The 21,401-nt window shown below is 46.2% G+C and overlaps 1 protein-coding gene across 1 annotated transcript in view; it reads right to left on the reverse strand.

The window, feature by feature from the left end:
* LOC146207132 (17-beta-hydroxysteroid dehydrogenase 13-like) overlaps window positions 1-21,401 on the reverse strand; it is a 113,415-nt gene that overhangs the window by 74,889 nt on the left and 17,125 nt on the right. The gene's annotated exons all lie outside the window — the stretch shown is intronic.

Below are 21,401 nucleotides of genomic sequence, written 5' to 3' on the forward strand. Positions count from 1 at the left end.
CATTAGTCGAGTATTGCTTATAACGTAAAGCAAGCTAATCGCTAGCTGTAAAGACATTGACACCAGTAGAACTGATTTCTGCGGAAATGAATCATCATAGCCTCTTAATTTGCATGTATTATAGATCATAGAGAAGAAAGCGCCAGTAGAAGTTCTGTGAAATTATATGGGAACCTCAGCGATCCTTGTAGTCACCGTTTGAGAATTCCGACAAAGTCTATGGCGTTATACTCCACACCTGAATGATTCCAGCATAAAGAAGTGACCAATCGGTGCTATATATATATATACATACATAGTTTGCTTGTGACTAAGGGGCCAGGCAAATTCAAAAAATGCAAACAGGATTTCACACAACTTTCCCGATGTCCTGATAAAATATATATATTAAAATCATTAAGAACATCCAAAGCCGTGACTGACAAACGTGCACGCGGTGCCGGTAACCACGGGAGCTGCCCAAGTGCAGATCATGTCAAGCCTGGAAAACTCCATGTCGTGTGCACAGATGATTTCAACCAAGAAATTAAATACACTATAGTTCACAACAGCTGAATGCAGAAATCCACATATTTATTCCCACGATGCGGCGCTATTGAGACTATTTTTAATTCCGGTTTAGATAACCAGCTAGGGCCATATTTTTTTTTTCTTTTTGCACAATGAGAAGCTGGAGAGTCACAGTTGTCGATGATGTACGGGCTGCGCAACCTCGGCAGACAGCCGTGCGCAGCGCGGATGCGCGTAGGTACGGCCGGTCTCGAGTACAGTGTTCTAGAATTTTAGTTCACTCTCGAGGCCGGCCGTGGCGTAGGTTTTGTATACTCTCCGCTCCGCTAGAAACCGAGCGCTGGCGTCCCGGAGCGAACTCCAGCTTGGGTTCCCTATAGTCGCGTTACACCCTTAAAGCGGGAAACGCATGTGAGCGAAAAAGTGAGCGACGCGACAAGGCGGCGCGGCGAAACGATCATGCTTCGCTCCGTCGCCTACTGGGGAAGACGCATGCACGCGACAGCGCGAACCGAGCGAAACGGCGACGACGCTCTGGGTAGGTTGTGTGGCTGGCATAGTGGCTTAGTACACCGCAAAACTATTGCCAAATCCAACAACAGTCATAGTGATTGCAAGAATTAGTTATTTTGCGACAACACGGCAAAGTGAAATGTATTTACTACAAACCGTATCGAATGTGTGTGAACTTGCACTGTAGTCGGCACGAATAGTCACGTGACCCCTTGTTTTTATTCCTGTTTCGGTTGCGATTAGACGTTCTTTGAATCCTTGGCTATCCGCCATTGTTCGTACAAAGCGAAATCATTACACGGTAATGCACAATCACAATGCAACACAGCAAAATAAGGAAAATATGCGAAATGAGCGGCAGTGACGTAGGGCTACTTCCGGGCGAACGAGCTAAATTTTCTGTTTCGGCAGATCCGAGCGACGAGCCAAGCGACACATGCATATCTGTTCGCGCGAAAGCTTCGCGCGACGCGTGCCGCCGTCGCGTTCGCGTGCATGCGATTCAGCCTTAAAGGCGGATGCCAAGGGTCTACATACATTTGTTTATTTGCATCGTTTCTGTTGTGGTGAAATATGTGCAGAAAGACAAGTTCATTGCTGAGATCCAAGATGTGGATGGAAATCTGTTCAACTCCTACTATCCACGTGCAGTGCGAAAAATGAACGAAAGAAAAAAAAAAAAACAACCAGGTGAAAACTTAGGCTTCGTCTGAAGAGTGGACGAGCTCAACGCCGCCTTTCATCCCGCGAGTTTTTTTAGTTTGTTTGGTGTTTGGCGACAGGCAGGCACAGTGTCCGTCTCACTTCTCAGTGGGCATCTGATGGTATACAATGGCAGGTACGCAGGCTGTCGTTTTGAATTCCTGTCGCAAACTAGCCTCAATTTGACCGGCATATGGATGCTGAATTGAAAGAGAAAAACCCTGGAAACTATACAAAAAATGGCTGCATCAAAATTTTGACGAGGAATCACGTGCGTGCTCCTTCCGACAGCGTCAAGGCGCTGTCGACGGCCACTCTTCGCGAGCATTATACGCTATCGCATAAAAGCAGTTTGTGGCATCCGCCTTTTGATGATGCCTGAAATTCTTACCGACCAGTCAGCAGCACGTGCAAGAGAAAGAAAACAGCCAGTGAAATAAAAGGAACAGATCCTTCCTATCGCTGAAGGCATCTAATCTAAGCCTAACGTTTTGCGTGACCAAAGCCTATAAGGAAGTCTTGAGTTTAAACCAACGATGCATATTCATGGAAGCACACTCATATGCGTCACAAAGATGCGTGATCATCTGACCATACAATGTAGAGGTTGGCACGCCGCACATCTCTTACAGAGTTTGCCGTAATGTGCATAAAGGAAGCACACCAGGCGTAGGTGAAGTCCGAATCTAATCACGCTTCTCTGAATGCTTGAACAACGCGAGGTTATTAGGATCATTCGCAGGAGATATCCAAGTTAGAATGCAAATTTCTGGCCTCTTAATTAAGATGCAGTCAGATTTGACTTCCGCGATGAGAAGCATGGGAAAACCTATTGGCACGAATGCATAAGTAACGCAAGCAAAAGGAATCTAGCTACGTGACCCAACTTGTAGAAGGAGTCGGAACCTAGTTCTTGCTCTTCGCCTGATATCACATAAAAAAATCTAGCCATCTTCCTTACAGCGCGCTCTATGTCTCACTTGTGGCTCCCTAATCGCGTGGTTGTGTTTAACGTGCGAACATGTGTGCCATGCTGCGTCTGCTTTGAATGTGACTATAATTTTAAAAGGCCCTGTTCTATTCGCGCCAAATCGGCCGTCTTAATTATTCTTCAGCAACCTTCTCCGTCCTGACCCTGTTTTGCAACGACCCCATGTTTTCTCAGCAGCTGGTTACCTCAGGCAATCCTCCCCTCGCTACCTTCATCCCTCTTTCAACATGTTCCTCACCGGCTCTTTAGTGAAGCATTCAGTAAGGCGGCTTACATAAAAGAAAACGTTGACAAATACAGGAAACAACAACCGCTGCTGTTTTGCTGCTTGCCGAGATGTGTAGAAACAGCTGTGGTTTTTCAAATTTCGACCAACGTTTTGCAGCAGCGAGCAGGTAACGTCTCTGCACAGGAAATCGTTTTGCAAAAAGTGCTGTCATAATAAAGCAAGACAAGAAGCCGAGCTTTGCAGGAAGGTACAACAAAACGGGCGCCTGCTTATGAAGAGATACAATGAGGAGGAGAGGCGGAAATAATGTGAACGAAGCTAATAAAAAGAACGCACGAAAAATAAAGCAGAGCCTAGATTATTTCGAGACTTCCGCGGAAAGTTCAGAACTCGTCCTCCACTATGCGCGCGCTGCGTATACGTGATGCTTAAGTGCTTGTTCAGCAGCCGCGCAAGCGAACCGAGCTAAGACGCCAGAGAAGGAGACCTGTCAAGCAGAAAAATGAGCAGATATATATATCATCAAAAAACGCAGCTGATTATGAAGGGGAATAAGCCTGCTTGAGTCTCCTTCTTTTAAAGCAATCGGAATTTTCGCTCTGCTGGTCAATCGGATCAGCGAAAGGGAACATCGCCACCGCGGCGTTTTGGGAATATTTACAACGTTCGCGAAAGAAATGGTCCACGAGGGGCGGTGGTGGTGGAGGGGCGGTGCAGCCTGCTAGTCTCTCCCATGAAAGTTGATCAAGACGAAGAGTTAAAAATTCTGAAGGACTCAAGCCGACTGATGAACTCAGTGACAGACGCTGAAGCATAGGCTAATGAAGTGTTTGCATTAGATGATTGAATGCATTGTATTGCACTATACTATACTGCATTGGGTTTTATGGCACATAGGCAACTAAGGCACAGGGTTGGGTGCGTGTTGTGTTAGGAGAAACTGTCTTTGCAGGAATCTTAGAGTTCGTCTAGAAGGTTAATATTTTCGGAAAAAACTGAGAACAAATAAAACTTCGACACGGGCAATTTCTCCCAGGAGAAGTCTTGGATGTAGTGGGATGTGTTTACTCTAGAGACATACGAAATGCTTTTTCTTCTTCTTCGAGCTTTGTGCATGCTACCATAGGATATGTTTGTGCGCACCACTTCGCATGTTTCAAAATTAAGTTAATTTCCCTTTCTTTAAAAATAAAAAGATATGCGTATGGTGTGTGCGTTCCATGCGAGGACGACACAAGATCGCTTCGACAGAGCAGTCTTGATGGCTGCACGACTTCCACTCTCCGATGATAGGCTTAATCAGGTGTCGCATGTTGTTCGCTTCATGATCCCACGAATCCTGCCGTTTAGTTCTCAGTATACTCTGTACGACCTTAATGCAGTCTTTATGAGGCAAGTTTGTTTTCCTAACAGGTTTGTGGGCACCTGCAAGTTGCAACAGATTCGTTAGCTTTCTCATTCCCGCTTATTGCCACATGTCTCAGCAGAACTTCATTACCTGTCCTTGCTCGCAACCTTTTACTGTATTGTTTACGACATCTCCAATCAAGGCCTCCACCGTATTTTTAGAGTGCAGTAATGTGATAGCGCTTAGATAGTCTGAATATATTGACACGTGTAGTAGAGGAAGAAGAAGAAAGAAGCGCAATCGGTAGAAGTAGAGGACGCTGAAGTGTAGGCCCGTTTTTATCTCGTAGGCGTACGCAGGTCGGAAAGCGTGCCTCAGCATAGCTCCACCAGATGTGTAACAGTTGTTACACTGAAAGGGGACTTCAGCAGGTGAACGCGGCTACTGAGAGAGCTGAACAAGGGAACGAGGGCACCAGAAAACGGACCTATACACTCAGCGTCCTCTACTTCTACCGATTTCGCCCTCCTCTTCTTCTACCACATGTGTATAACACTTCTTGCAATATTTTCCTTTATTATTTTCTATACCTACTGAGAGTCTTCGGCAACGAAGATTGAAGAGCACTGATGCAACAGCACCGTTTTCTTCCATTTCTCATGAATTAATACGCTTCCAACGTACTGCACTGTCTTTGAGCCACCCGTACCTTGTGTTTCTCATCTGATGTTAAAACGTCTTGAAATACGCGTGTCCTCGAGAAGGTTGCTTTTTATGAATGCCTGTAATTATAAAGTCACAGAAAGCGGATTTTAAAACTGTTCCATTGTGGCAGTGGATTCTGTCACTGGGCGGTATTGGGAAGGCATCCAATAAGTCACTTGCTGCAATTTTCTTCAATTCGAAGAAGCAGTGGTCTGCGAAGCAGGGCTTATTGTTGAATACAGTACTGGATATTCGTGTAGGAACAACGGCATGACCGAAATGTTTCGAATATACCTAGTTTTCAGCATTAATCTATAGTTTTAAGGGAATCCCTCAAGGTGGAGTAGAATTTGTAACAAGTTAGTGATTCCTCATTGGCGTCCCCCTAAGAGTAGCCATAGACCTACAAAGGAAAGCGATGTCAGTGCACTTTAAAGAACCCCAAGTGGTCGAAAGTTCCGGAGTCTTCCACTACGGCGTCTCTCATAGCCTGAGTCGCTTTGGGACGACAAAACACCACATACCAATACAAACTATACACCTCCACCACAATTCAGTTTGGCTTCAATTGGGTATAGAGTGGGGTCAGTCTGACGCCCTATTTTGAGTAAGAAAAGAACTACAGTTTTTGCGGAGAAAATCTAGAACCTTTCCTGTCTGCATGCACAAGCAGCGAGTTTGATAATTGTAATTTGTATACTTGCCTCTCAAACGCTGGTATGCTGAGGAATGTGCAGGCTATATTTGCAGGTCATTAACATATGCTCAATAAAAATTAATTTCTGTATATTCTTGCTATGGAACCCATTTATGGGTCCATTCTACAAAGTGCTCAAGAATTATCGCTCCGAACGATCGCAAGCAGTTGTTTTAGACGGCATTACAAATGCAAGCGGTAAACTTCCAGTAAAGGCTGCAGTGTCTCAACGTTCCATTTCCATGAGCCTACTCTAACATATTTATTTATGATTTAGCACCAGTAATTTCAAACTGTTTGATATTTTAGTACGCACGCTATACAGCTCACAAAACATTTCCTTTGGACATGGCCATCTCTACTCTACACAATAATTTACACATACCAATGACTTGTTTCGCTGATAACTGTTTAAAAGCTACCGCCTCAAAAAAAAAAAAAAAAAAAAAAAAAAACAACAGAAATTGTTCAATTCAGATCCCCTTTATATTGAGTGATAGATGCGCCAACTTTTCTATGTAGCCATTATTGTCACCCCTGTCGGTGCACGCCGGTCACCTACACGAACACGGTGCAATAACTAGGGGTATTTTTCGACAGTGATATGTTGTGGCACACACGCTTATCACACATTTTCAACAGGCCCACGACCGTTTCATGGTTATCTTTTTACAATAAATCTGTTGTTCCGTTTCGTATTAAAAAAATCTATGACACATGCTCCGGTCTACAGCACTGCGATAAGGGATTACCGTGTTTTCTTCTTGCCCATGGTAAACTCATATTGATTCCTTGTTTAAGAATATATTAACACATTAAGCAACACAGCAAACAACACTTCTTCAACCCCAGATCCCAACATCTTTTCAGCTCTTAGCCTTCCAAGCTTCTGGACTCTGTGCAAACTCTGGCGCATCTGCTTTACTGACTTTAAAGCAGAATCCATACTATGCACCTTGCAATGTCACAGCTTCAGCGCCACATTCGGGCCACGTGACGTCGACAGAACCGTCTTTAAAAAGACCAGCCAGCAAGCTCCTGCTCAATCGGGCACGGCGGACCAGGACAGAGCATGTTTCAACAAAGCAGTCTCTGCTGTATTGTGCAGGTTATGTTCCTCACTCCGGCCGGAGCATATCGCAACCTTATCCATCATCACGACACACATGCACACCGCCCCAAAACCTTCACCTGAATTTGGCTTCCATAATATGCTCCTTGCAATGTCACAGCTGCTGCGCCATCTTCAGGACACGTGACATCGACACAGACATCTTTAAAAAGACCACCCAGAAAGCTTCTGCTTCAGTGGCCACGGCGGACAAGGACCATCTTTCAACAAAACCGTTTCTGCTGCATTGCGCGGGTTATGTTCCTTGGTCTGGCATGTGCAACCTTATCCAATATCGGGACACACGTGCAGCACCGTCCCGAACACTTCACCTGAATTGGGCCAATGTCACAGCTGCTGCACCACCTTCGGGACACGTAACGTCTTTAAAAAGACCAACCAGCAAGCATCTGCTTCACTGGGCGCGAAGGGCCAGCATAGAGCATATTTTAACAAAACCCTTTATGCTGCCTTGCGCAGGTTGGTTAGTATCATTGAGTTATCAAAAGTGATTTCCATGGCCTCCTGGTCGTACCATGCTCCAAAGAGCTTTATACTCTGCATGATGTTTACAGCGCGTGCTCTTTGATTTTATGCGGGGACATTGAATCTAATTCCGGACCAAACACGGAAGATCTCAGTACTACTGAACTCTGAAAACAGCTAATAGATGAAATCTGTAGCTAATAGATGAAATGAAACAAGTTAATAGATGAAATCTGTGCGCGCGTTAGACATGCATGCAGCCTCTGTGGTACAAAAGATATGTAGCGCGGGCTTATAGACTATATCTGTCAGCATCGCGTTTCACCGCCCACTTACCCGGCTCCTCCGAGTTGTTCACGGGACCAGAGGAAGGCCGAACCGCGAGGGTTATCGACGCCCGTTACAGCGGCTCTCTTGAGGGAGAATTCTGCTCAAATATTGGCTCACGAAGGCAGCGCGGTCCGGTTCAAAGCTGTAGCAGCGGGCCCTCGATCGATCCTAAAGGAATGTCGAAGGCTCGCCGGCGTTGAGCTATACGTGTGAAGAGCGGCTCAGAAAAACAAATCGAGCCGTTCGAATGTCAAACAGAAGCATCTCGCAAGTTCAAGCTCAGCCTTTTGAGCGGGATGAAAAAGATACCGAACATCTGTAATAAGGATGCAGATTGAAGAGCAGATGCAGAACAGTCTGTCACAAGGTCCTTATTTTTTTTTCCTTTTAGGGCCTAGTGGGCTTGCGCTGTTTAATGTTTTATAAATGCTGATGAGTACCCTCAAGAAAGTTCCTCTTCCATGTTCGAATGCACGATTGGACGCTTTAGCCTTGCTTAAGGGCAAGAAGGGAAAAGTGCTGCTACTTCGCTTAAGGGTTAAGCAAAGAAATAGCGATCCTTAGGGCCGATGGTAACACACGGGCGTTAACTTCTCAGTCAACGCGAACGCCCAGCGATGTGACGGTGGACAAGGCAGCTTTGAAGGCGGGGAACAGAGACACAGATAACTCGATAACTAAATTTGAATCGAAGAAGCAACGGCAAGGTCTCATAGGAGAATACAACAGGAACGAAAAAAAGCAATTTCACTTCTTATTGCAAAACATGGTCTTAGAAGAAAGCGTATTAATGGAAACCAGAAGGTGGGACGGAATCTGAAACAATTATGATTTTATACAAGAAACGAAACGCTTGTAGAACACATTCCCGCTCAGTTTAAGTTTGTTATGCCAAAGAAGGCAGTGAGTGTCCAAGCGCTGTATGTTTTCCCTTCACTTCGTTTTCCCTCGGCCGTTCAGTCTAGCAGCAGCAACGTGACAAGCATTTCAACCGAGAGAAAGAAGAAGCCGCAGTAGAGCACCCGGCACAGTTAGAAATGGCTTCGTCAATGAAACTCAACTTGTGCAGCCTTAGCGCAACCAGGAAAAAGATACCATACAGAGAACGGGACTAGATTGTGACATCTCCAAATGAACAAGTCATGCGTGACCTATCTGCTGGCCTGCCCAAACCTAAGCTGCACTGGGAACATTCAGCAGAAAACCCGTTCACACGCCACTACAGCCACTGGATTTCACACATAGTGTAAGGATCCCGCCCACTTATTTTTTTTTTACCTTTGCTCGTCTCTCTTGCCCAGGACGTGTGTGCATCCCCACATTTGAAGCACCGCGTTCAAAGCATATTCTCCGGCTGAGATGTCACACATGTCATGTGCCAACCGTCACCGCTTTCGCTACCGCCAGCTCTTCGCTGCGCCAGAGAAGGAAGGCCGCTCTTTTGGCGTCTTACGCTACGCTGCAAGGCCCTACTCGATCCCTCTGAGCGCACAAAATAAGCGCACTTTTGAACACTCGAATTACATGCGACCGAGCTTTGTAAGGCCGACCGGAGTGGAGGGAAATTTAATGCATATGAGAGTGTACCTATAGCTGAGAAAAAAAATCTCAATGTCTGAAACATCATGCCTCTGAGTCACAGAAAACTCGTAGTCCTTTCTCTCAAATGACAGAAACGAAAATGTAAACAAACGCTGTCTCGAAAGATATAGCCACATGACATGCTGAGAAGCATACGCGATAATTTCGCATGAACAGCACAGGAAATATCGGATAGAGGTGTGCATACAATATTCACGACCCGAGACAGTCTTCCACCGACCACGTGACCCAGGCGTCTGAGGCACGCCACGACACGCTGATTAAACTGTAAAGCAGACAATGCGTAACAGCGCAGGAGCGTGCACCGTGGCTATATACTAGTGCGATAAAGGAATTTCGAAAACTACGACCGATACTGCGTTAGAAAGAAGCTGCAAAATAATCAACCGAACAAAAAAAAAATCATCTTGAATGTACATTATACTGTTGTTCAATTAATACTACGGACAACGCGTAACCTGATAATCCGCAAAGAACACGGCCAAGAAAAAAGACCTGAGGCAACGATTTGCCATGAAATTCACTCAGTCCGGAACGTGACTCGTTAAAAGTTCCTTGCGCCGGCTCTGTCCACTTGAGCTGAGGGCTTGCACAGGACGACGTCAGTAAGGTACTCTCCTATTGGGACATTATTTTTTTTTCGTTTCGTAGCAGGACATCTATCACTGCACGTTCGGTGACCAAAATTGAAATTATCTTGAAAAACGACGCAGAATGGAATTTAAAGTCCGTCTTAAAGCCAAATACATCTAACGCGACAGAGAGAAAACATTGATTGTCCAACACGTGGGCGATATGAGCTGTGGCCACGGTTGCAGTTGAAGGTGGCACGTGCATTGCATGTGTGTTGTCAGGGTAGCCGCCACATACCTGACAGCGAGTGTGTAGTGGTTGTATGAGGTTGTGTGCAACGGCGATTAAGATCTGGAGGAGGGGTCGGAAGGAGAGCCCGCAGAAAATTCGACGTGCTGGCGTCGTGAGCAAACATTTGCGAGCATGTAGTTGAGTTCAAGTCATTAAACACATTTACGTGACGGAGGCGTGCTAGCGTATAGACGTATACGTCCGCTGTGCACGTGCAGAGGCACGGGCTAGGAAAGGAGTGACCATTGCGCACGCTCAGAGGGAGTCCGATCTACGCTATGGTGAGAGACACACGTGACGTATGCCCACAAAAGCCAAGCTCAAGAAATGCGCGAATCGTCCGAGGAGGAATATGTTTCGGCGGAAGAGAAACATGCCCAGAAGGCGAGGTCAACGAAAAACGACCGCGGCGCCGTCAAGCGCATCGTTTGGAAGGACTGGGAATAATGGAGTGCCCGTTGAAAGATATGCTTATACAGAATGAAATATTACGGGGGCTTTAAGAGTATGGCGCGGTAACGTCTTTAACCATAGCCGTATGCCTGCGTGGCCTACAAGTAGCGCGCCTGACATCCGAGAGGATTCTTATTCCACCCTCCGCACCTCAAATGAGACCTAACTTTATAAGATGTGATCTCCTTAAGTCACACAACCCAGCGAAGAATCAACGCCATGCCAGCGCCATGCACGCGCTGTTTCGCTCACAACGATTGAGTTTCTGCGTAACATTTCCTTGCATGACGTAACGAGCTGAGCTCGAATTTCGCAACACCGAGTATCGTAATCGGCACGTAATGTTAGCACCATACCTCGCATCGTCCAATTGGCGTGTGCTGCCGCTAAGACTTTCATATGGGAGGACATCCCTCACGGGCGCGCCTCTGGAACGTGATAGTGACATCATTTACATGGTTAACTATGCTAAACTAGCGCACCCGCACGTTATCCTATAGGTTTCGTTAAACTTGTTGTTTTTTCGGTGAATGAAATTAGCCGCTGACCCGTGATGTTGGTGGACAGCGTCACGGCAGGACACCCAGATGACTGATGCTTTTATCACTACTTGCAAAGGTGAAGTTCGGAACAAGTGACCGAAAGCAGCGCACGCTGCTCTTCCCCGCGTGCGCGGCAAGATTCACGCAGCACAAGTACGAGGCATCCAAAGACCCGAACCTGTTCTTGCGTCTGAATCCACATTACCCATATGCTCCGTGTAAACGCCATCATCACGAGAAATGGCAGTGGTTAAACGTGGTTAACAAAACTTCACATATCGATGAACACTCCAACATAACGCCGGAAAAGGTGGACCTCACGAGAAATAGCAGTGGTTAAACGCGGTTAAACAAAACCTCACATGGGGTACAGCTCTGTTTTGCTAACACCGCGTGTTCAGCTGACGTCATCGCGGGCCTCTCACGCGATCTCAGATGTTTTAAAAATCAATATCCTTTCAAAGTGACAGATCATTTTAGTCGTGCCCAAATGGTCAGTTGGTCATGTGTTACAGCCTGCAATAGCATAATATACATGGGCGATAGCACAGGTCCCATTTTCTCCTTGGCTCAGCTAAGCTCAGCCGGACGGAATCAAGCGGTCCCTGCTTTGTGTTTAGATGTGCACAGCAATATCGCTCTAAAAATAAATGGAATCAACATCAGCGCGGCCATATTCCAACAGCGATCCAACAAGGTCTTCACTGGCACTTCATTTGTGTACCTGGAGGCACCAGAGTATAATACTCGCACACTATATCACGCCAAAATGTTGCGTTCCTTTTTTTTTGTTTCTTTTTTTGAGACATTCGGAGTCGTGGCATTCAGCTCAACTTAATTCAGATATATGCTTGCATTCTCTTACTAAGTCCGCGACGTTCACGGCGTGAAAAAACTGGTGCGCTTCGCAGGCGAAACTGGCTCCGAGGATACTCAAAATTGAGAGTGGCCCAACGCAGGAAACTAAAATAAAAGCCACGCTTTTCTATGAGAGGCAACGGCAGTTCTTTAAAGCTTCCGAGAGTTTCCCAGCAATTGCCATAGGAGGTCGAGCGCGAGAAACAGCGTTTGCCAGTGACAGCGCAAGGTTTCAGTTATTAATTTTTTTGTGTGACAAGCAAGAGACCACACAGCGCGGCTTCCGCTAATGTGAAGCCGCAGTGTACCGTGCTTTTAAAAACCCGGGAAGGCAAGAAATGGAGGCAAAGAACGCTCGCTCACTAGAACAAGAAACGAAGTTGCTGTCAAGTACGGCGCTAATTAGTTTAGAAGTCCCTCGCAACTTTGGCGAACAATCTTGCCGCTTAACTTCTTCTCATACCAAAAAATTCAGACACTTCATAGAAAAGAAAGGACTTCTTTGCCAAGCACTGGAGAAAGAAAAGTGCGCAGGAGACCGAAGAGAGCCCGACCGCTAAAAATGTTCCTTTTCGGCGCGTATGAGAGAGGAATGTGAAACATTTTTGGAAGCCCGGCGTCACATTAGTGCACAGCTCTCTGACAGATTTGCATACTCAGGGCAGCCAGCAAGTAAAGACGCTTTCATCTCCTCTTCTGTCGACCACGCGCACTAAGAGGTGTACGCAAACATTCGCTGCATGTTGCCCACTATACTGCTATGCCAGACCAGCGTGCAACTCACCACCACTGTCCCTATGTCTACAAGCGGAAGTCACTCTCAAATTTCAACTACCTGTGTTGATTCACGCGAAATAAAAACTGCGTTAGCCAAGAGTGAGGGACCCGTATCCTTGAGCCAAAGCGAATAAAGCACCACGGGGACAAAACCGCAAAAACAAATGCAACAAGGACACGGGGGAAGCAGGAGCCGAGCAGGTACGGTGTGATGACACGAAAAAGCGAAACGCATTCGTTTAGGGTGACGTTTTAATTTCACCTCTTATAGCACGCGACGATTCCCTCACGAACAAATATTGTTGACGAGATAAACGCAAAATAGCAATTCTCTAAACCACGGGAGGGCGCACCAAGTAAATCTTTGTGGCATCACAGTACAAGAGAGAAAGCGCGACGTTTCTTTCACGTGCAGACGCACTTTGGGCGTTGCAGGAGGCACATAAACCGGGAAATGAGGCGTCAAGCTCTGGCGGACAAGAATTCCCTGTACGCGCACCACGGAGGGGCCGAGGACGACGCGCTTACTCCCGAGGCGGCGAGTTGGGTGGGTACTCATCCCACCAGAATCCACCCTTATTCCACTGTAATCCAACTTAATCAAACTCTTATACCTTAGTCACATGGGCGACTCCTTCTTTCCCATATGGGGATTGATCTACAGTGAAGTTGTGCCACGTCACATGGCTTTTCAGAGAAGCCCCTGTGCGCTATTCCCATGCTCCATTCAAGCAAGTTCAAATCATCTCAAATGCTTGTTTAACTGCTTTTTTTCGAACAAAATGATGTAAGAAGAAACCATCGTTTCAAGACTTAACTTTACTTACACAGGGTCTTTTTTTCCCGCTATGTTGGCCATAGTGTGCGCCTTCCTGACTTGAGAGTTAAATGCATTTGTAGAAGGAAACGCTTTTAACCACGATCTAACACTTATGTTTCGCGATGAAAACTGTTATATTCGCTAAAAAAGTGACATAAATACGAACTCTCTTCACCTGCTAGAGGGTCATGATTTAACTCTGCACACGAGGAACTTAATTGAACTTTCTTTGAAAGCCAGACTGAAAGCTGCTGGCTTGCGAGCTTTCCTAAACGGCCATTTCGGTGCGGTTTCTTGTTTTCACTTCTTATTCTTATTCAGCTACTCAACCTCTGTCTTGCACAGATTTCTAAGCATGTATGCATAGCCCCGGTTAATAACAGTCCAATTTGATTTCTCACAAGCAGCGAAAAAATCTACACGGGTTCAACGCTGCTGAACCGAGTGTGAAGCGAAAGCTTTGGCGACCGGACATTCCATCGAACGCAACCAGCGTTCCAACGTTGAACGCATCAAATTTCACCGGCGTTTTAGGTGGTAAAGGCGTTTATTGCATCTAAATGACACTTAAGCTCCACCTTTAAGGATATGACGCGACAGCGTAGGCTACATTTAAAGCCCCGCTTTAACCGAGCCGTATGAACCTGCCTTAGTGGCCTATACGCGATGCGCAAAACGCCGACAACGCCGCCTGTCGCCAAAGCCGCAAAGCGCAGGAGGGCTCGGTCGGGTGCTGTTCGTGTCAGCGTCTATGCGCGCGCGTCGTGTTTTCGTCTTTGGTCGCGGTTTGACAGATATAACGCCGCTGTCAACCTTTAGCAATGTCCGGGAAGAATTGCTGCGTAGTCGGTTTTTCGAATACACAAAAAACCTTGCCAGGAACTTGTTTGTATAAATTTCAGTGATGCTTCACGAGAACGACGGGGGCCGTGAATCGCGGCTGTTCGACGCAGAAAGCAAGCAATCGCACCCAAATGACATTTGCTCAGGTTAATGTCATTTTTTTCGGCGCGCTGCTACACGACCAAAGCTAATGCCATTTCCAAATTATAGTAACTGTGATTGATATGCAAATATTGTAGTGCCTTCAATATGTTGTGAAGATGAAGGCGCTGTAAGCGAAAGCAGCCTTTAAATTGACATTCATGTCTTGCATACCTTGTAACCAACCTTTTGATTAGGACTATCAATTACAAAGTTAGCGGCTGTGTCGGCGGCGTTTGTTTACGAAAGGGTACGGAAGGTGCGAAACGCGTACGGGTTTCAACAGCGTACACTTTGCGCACTAAAGCAAGTGTCAAGAGCAACACGTATAACAGGAAGTATCTAGTGTACTGTCTGACGGCGATTGTATAGAACCTTCGAGTATCCTGCAGCGCATACTACGGCCCCGTTGACTCCCGAACGTTTTCGCCAAATCGTTCGCTCGGCGCATTAAGGCCCGTCGAAAAAGGCTCTTAGCCTCATCAAGAAAGAATACCGCAACTTCGCAACGCTTGCTACATCGGATGCCGCGAGCTAACCGCAACGACGCTGCCCGCGAAGGCGTCCGACGACGGCGCTCTGCCGTGGCCCTGGTCATCGCTACGCCTAAACTCCTAAGCCGTTTCGCATTAAAGCCGTAACTGGAAGTGCTTTGGAAATAGTAAATTTCCTATTCATAAACTGCCTTACTATCTGTTCAATTGTCTCACAAATTGTCTTACAGTACACGGAAGGTGTAACTTCGGTAAAGCCTTAGCAGCGGACCTAGAGAACGAAATCGGATGAGCTGTGTCACACCGGCGGCAGCTGCTAAAAGCAGAAATTTGCTTGTTCTGCTGTTACTTCTTACAAAATCTCGTTAAATAACAGCGCTCCTCAGTAACGATAATTTTCTTATATTACTTCCTCAAATTAAGCGCGTATTATTTAAGATGGGCAAAATATGGTGTTCTGAAGGTGGCGAAAGAAATCCGCCGTGTCGGCGACTCGGCGCCGACGGACCGCGGCAGCTGAAGCGACCTGTTCCGCCCGCGCTGAGTGCGGTGGCTACGGGTTGGCTGGCAGCGATGAGTGCCAGCTTTTTTCTTTTTTTTTTGCGATGCTATTTGGCATATTTCACATAGATGATTAGCTGAAAAATTATAGGAGCACAGTAGTATTTAATGCAGGTGGCACTCTTGTAGTTTATTTTGGGTGCATCTTCTCACCGAGTCTCTGGTGTCGACATAACACATTTCCTCGTTGATCGCATTCGGATGAGTACCTCTAACTCATTCGATGCCTAATGCCATTTTCATCGAATGCCATTATATTTTCTCATGTAGCAGCAAACAAATATCATTTTGAACGAGCGTCATTCGATGGAAAAGGCATTAAATGTGCCGTGTATATCAGGGTTAAGTGATAACTATTTTTCAGTGTTTTCTGCTTGTCATTGCACCATCCGTGAACACTTCTTGTTTAAACTTGGTCGCCTCCGCTAGCCGGGAAGATACAATACGCATTACATTTGTGAAACGCTTAGCGAGACGATCTTTAGCGTGCATTGACATCGCGCAGCACACGGTTGTATTTTGCGTTTCGCTTCCACCTAAACGCGGTCGACTTCGGTCCCGATAACTCGATCCTCCTCAGTAGCCTCAGCCACTGCAGCGGGTTATTGAACAGATATTTGCCAATATGCGTTTTGAAACTTGCCATATGCAATTAGATTGAAGACCAGAGGCAGTGTTCCTGTTGTCTGGCAAGATTACAAAAACATAACATGTCGCTGCACTTGCTATTCAGACTAAGGGCTCTAGAGCTTGTTATAAAGCGCCTTGTAATTCTGCAGTTGGGTGCGAGGGTGACACAAATGAAATTAAGATGATACTAGAATAATAAAATAGGATATAAAATTTAAATCTAATATGCTCTTGGCTAACCTGTTATGCAAATTTTCAGATATTGCATCTGCTGATATCTCACTCCCCCATGAAATTATCTACCCGCTCTGCCTTTTTGACGACGGAATACGTGAAATCCATGCTGTACAGGCAGTGGTAAAGCGTAAGCATGGAAAATCTCAACTCTTGTTACAGGAGCCCAATATGCGCTATTTTTCTGATGCTCAGAATGCTGGTTTGCAGCCTCGCTGGCTCTTCCATGCGGTCGCACCGGTACGAAACCACTCGCAGTTTCGACGACGCTGCCTAGTTTACTGTAACAATATCTTGCATGTAAGCGAAGCAAGCATGTATTATTAAGCAAAGAAGGAACATTGGTTCATAGGTCAAGGAATGAACGAAATAACGTGGCGTTGTAATGAAAGCGGGATACTCAAAATGAGCTCCACTTCGTACGCAACCTTGTTGACGCTCGTCTGCAGCAGACACTTGATGCATATGGAGGCGATGTAGTTCCAGACGGCCGTGATATTGAACACATGTCTACTATTATACATTACGATCCCCTTGCGCACACTTTCACCGCGGAAGTGCCCTCGAGACGCGCACAAACGGCAGATCGCACGCGCGTACCACGGCCACGCTTGCCGCTTGAGGCCCGCCTCAGGTTCCGACGGCCGCCGCTACGCGGCGCTGCGCATGGCGTAATTTTGCCCACGGCAAAATTACAAATGAGGCGGTACAGGGAGATATGGGCTGGGCATCTTTCGAAGTACGGGAAGCTCAAAGTAAAATATTATATGAGGAACGCCTGAGGGAATTGGACAGTAACAGATGGGCAGCTAAAGTATTTAAATACCTGTACTTAAAAAGCGTGGACTTACAATGGAGAAAAAGAACTAGGAAATTAACTAGTAAGTATGCTAGTCACAAGGACGGAGAAAAAAAGAGCATTAAGCAACAGGTGAAAAACACAGAAGGTGAAAATTGGATAAATTCGATGGAAAAGTGTGGAATTATACCGTAAGTGGAAAGTGCAGATCAGGAAGGAAGATTTCTCTGATAACTCAAGAGGCAGTGCCCTACTTTTTGAAGCTAGATCAGGGTGCCTTAGAACACGCAGCTACAAAAAGAAATTTAACAATGGAGATGACGCATGTGCTATATTTGGAAACTCCAGTGAAACAATTGACCATATTATACTCGAATGTAATGGTATCCATCCGGAAGTTGATGCAGGTGCAATCAATGTTGCTGAAGCTCTGGGGTTTAGAGATACCAGTTGCCGGGTGAATAAACCGGCGGTGGAAACTAGCAAAAAACGACTGGAAGATTGGTGGCTTAAAAGCAGAGAAGTGACATAATGTTAGTATTGTAGGAATAAAAATTTAATAAATAGAATGATAGTTTAGTTAACCATTCTAAATCAATAATTAAGATATATGGAGAAAAATGAGCATGATAGCTACTGCTACCACCCCGTTTCAAAGGGGACGCTCCTATATTCCATCCATCCATCCATCGATCCAGACCCATGGAGGAAGAAAAAATTATTTCAACCTTGTCCGCATGATATAGTCGGGTTACCCAGATAACGTCCAGGATCAGCGGAAATTGCTCTTAAAAAAAGTGAAACAAGAGAAAAATTCCCTCGTAAATGTGGCTCCTCTGAGGAGTTTCATTCTCAATCCACTCTTGGGCAGTAAAGAACGTCACCAGGTGTCTCACCAACAGGCCAGGTTCCCTGAAAGCGGAAGCACGACACGTTCCAAACGGTAAAAGTTTGACGCTTTCTGGTTAAATCAACGCCTGCATTTGGCGCATCCTAGTTGGCACAGATCGACAAAACTCCACAACGGAAAAAGCAAACAAGGAAAACAATATGACCTTCGCCTTGTATTTTTTCATCGAAACATTACCTAAACACGAATAATCCTAAAAGGGAGTAAACAGCGAGTAACATATATATGTCCTACATGCACTTCCTATCAGAAGAAGGCTACGTTGCCTACGTCTTGAAGCAGATATTCATTACTTAGAATATAGAACACACAAACCCCATCCTCACTGGAAAATGTGCTAAATTACCACGATTTTAACCGAGATTTCAATCGCCTCTAAACGTCTAGTGCCGCGGTTAAATGTCTTCCACGATTGAAAATTACATCTAACCAATGTCTGCGTTGAAAATATGCCCACGCTTCAGCAGTTCAGCATTCCGTACATTTAATGGCCAAAACCCATCCCAAGGCTCGAAAAGAATACTCTCCTCGTGCCTTGCTACTCCACTTTCACTCCCGTTGAAGATAATTGACGTTTATATTGCATGTAGTAAAAAGCTGCCTCGGATTCTGTCGCTTCTTGAAAGCACGTAAGGAGAAGCGTCGTTTTGCACCGAGCATGTGTCCGCATCAGGTCCACCCAATCTCCTTCGTCCAGAGCCACTTGTTCCGCATGCGAGCAAACCGCCCATAGCTCGCTCACAGGCACACGCCGAATAAGAACCACGAAAGAAGCAGCGATTACAAAGTGTATGTATGCGTGTGCGTGGGGGGTACGCAGCGCGTAGCCTCTCCCTTTTTCCTGCCTCATTCTTTGCCTATTCTGCGGAAGAAGGCAGAAAGAGCTCCACAGCGATTCTGGGCGTACGCAGCGCGGGTATTTGCGACCGTGAGCAACTGCGTGTGCGACAGTTCTATTCGTTGATTTATCGTCTTCGCGCTTTACGCGGTCGCTGCTTGGTTTTTCTGCACACGAGCCCCGAGCGAGAGGCTTCTTTCATTTCGATATGCTTCGCCCGCAGTCCTGCCAGAACGGCTATATTCTCGGCGGTGAAAGCGATGCGTACTCGGCACATGACCGTGGATGGCTCATGGCCTCTGAATTCTGATCCGGTGGCAGCAGCTGGCTCTTGCACGTTGTCCTCTTTAGCTCAGTGAAGTATTAGAGAATTTCTTCATGAAAGTGGTTGGGTTGGTCTCGTCTAACGTCTCCCAAAGCGACGCAGCCTATGAGGGACGCCGTAGTGGAGGTCTTCGGACAATTTCGTCTACCTGGGAATCCTTACCACGCACTAACATCAAACAGTTCACGGTCGCCATACTATTCGCCTCCATCGAAAAGCGGCTGCCACGGCCGGCATGGAACCAGGTTTCCCAGCTAAGCAGTAGGAGGCTTTCTGCCCACTTCTCCACTGCCTGGAGGTACAGCGGGCTGAAGGCGTGGGGCCAATGAGTGAGAAGCAGCTCAGTTCTTGCCAGATAGTATTTTAAGCCTGAAGCAACCAATCAGAATGGCGAACTGGGCTACAGTTGGAATTGAGTAACCAGAGCGGGAAACATGAACAGAGAAATGGACAAACAGTTCACGCAGGCCATTTTAGAAGAACCTCTTGTTGGGCTAGTTGGTTAAAGGCTTTTTTCCCCTTAATAACGAGTTGCACGCACAAAAAACACCGTCAAAAACATGCACAAAAAACATGTAAAAGCTTTCGCAAAATGTGCCATGGGCGCGATTTATGAAATCCCTTCTGGGTAGTGGACAGGATGAATGAAACAACTTTATTGCCTAGGAAATGGTCGGTTAGGGCAAGTGGGCTTGGTGTGGCCCCCAGACGGGAGCGACTTCCTGAGTCCACATGGCGAGTGCCAATTGTGTCATCTGTTCGGCGTAGTAGGGACGCGGAGTGAACGAACGCAGAGGGGAGCATGCTCGGTCTGGTTGTACTAGACAAGGAGCGAACTTATCCCCTCATTGCATTGCGTGTAATTGTTGTGCTCAACAGCATTAAGATTCTAGGCAAGCACAAAGTAGCCCGTGAGCTTTTAGAAGCGTGCTTCGTCAAGAGAAAGGTGATCAATGTATCAGTGACACTTCGGTAATGGTGTACAATGCTGAAAGAAACTTCCCACGTGGCTATTGTTGGCCTGATCGCAGTCTTGATTTGCAAACTTTGTCTGCACCTCCGCCTGGTTTGGGCACGTGTGTATATACCTCAATGACATGAATGGTTTGCGCCTGTGCGTTTTGTGCGCGCAACTCATTGTTACGCGCGAAAAAAGTAATGCAGGAAAGTAGCACATTTAAACCCTCCACAATATGCGCATGCGGGAAGGAAGGCAGAAGCCAACGGACACATACAAAAGAAACGCGTGGTCCGTGAGACTTCCTTTGAAACAGCTGTGCGGAAGGACGGCTGACGCAATCTACCCCATCTTTGCAAATATGGAAGGCTTCAGACGTTTCCAGGCTTAATCAATCAGGATGACAAAACAAAATTCGAGCTTGGTGAAAGAGTGGCTAACACAATGACTGCTTTTCCTTCTTAGTCGTACCGTCTTCTGTCTACACGCGGCGCAGTCTGCTGACAGACGCGCGCCAGCCGGGTCACCCAAAAGCAAGAACTTCGAGAACCTGCTTCGGGAGTCGGAAAAATGTGAAAGCATGTGCGTTGGCTGCTCCTGAGTAACTCCTAAACTGTCATGACTCAGCATTTTTGAGTCTCATGACTAGATACCAGTCATAGTCATGACTTTGATCGACATGGACTGACATTTATACACCGCTTGTCATTGCATACACATTCAGGACTACCAGTACTAATCTCATCTTAATGTGACGTCATACCACACGTTACATTTTGCTTTCGCTTTGTGCTTCCACGTTTTCACAAATCTAATCAAGTGATGCTTTCGCCTTAAAAATGCCCTCTTATCCGCATATTAACGCAACGGCCACTATCGAACGACAAAGGTACATTGCCCGCGTCCTGTGCCAAACACTGCATCAGAAGGGCGGTGCTTGAGAGGACGTATAATCAACCTAGTTAATCTAATGTACATGATATTACAAAGATATAAGCGTCTACACATGAACCGACAGGCTTTCACACGCTAAGGGTTTGCTATAGCACGTGGATTCCTTACGATCTACTCGAATCAATTTTGTAAGCGCTTAGGTAAACCATGCGCCCCCTTTTCGCATGCTATAACAA

The sequence above is a fragment of the Amblyomma maculatum genome, chromosome 1 (assembly GCF_055883805.1).
Source record: "Amblyomma maculatum isolate TAMU_Amacu chromosome 1, ASM5588380v1, whole genome shotgun sequence".
Classification (NCBI taxonomy): Eukaryota; Metazoa; Arthropoda; class Arachnida; order Ixodida; family Ixodidae; genus Amblyomma; species Amblyomma maculatum.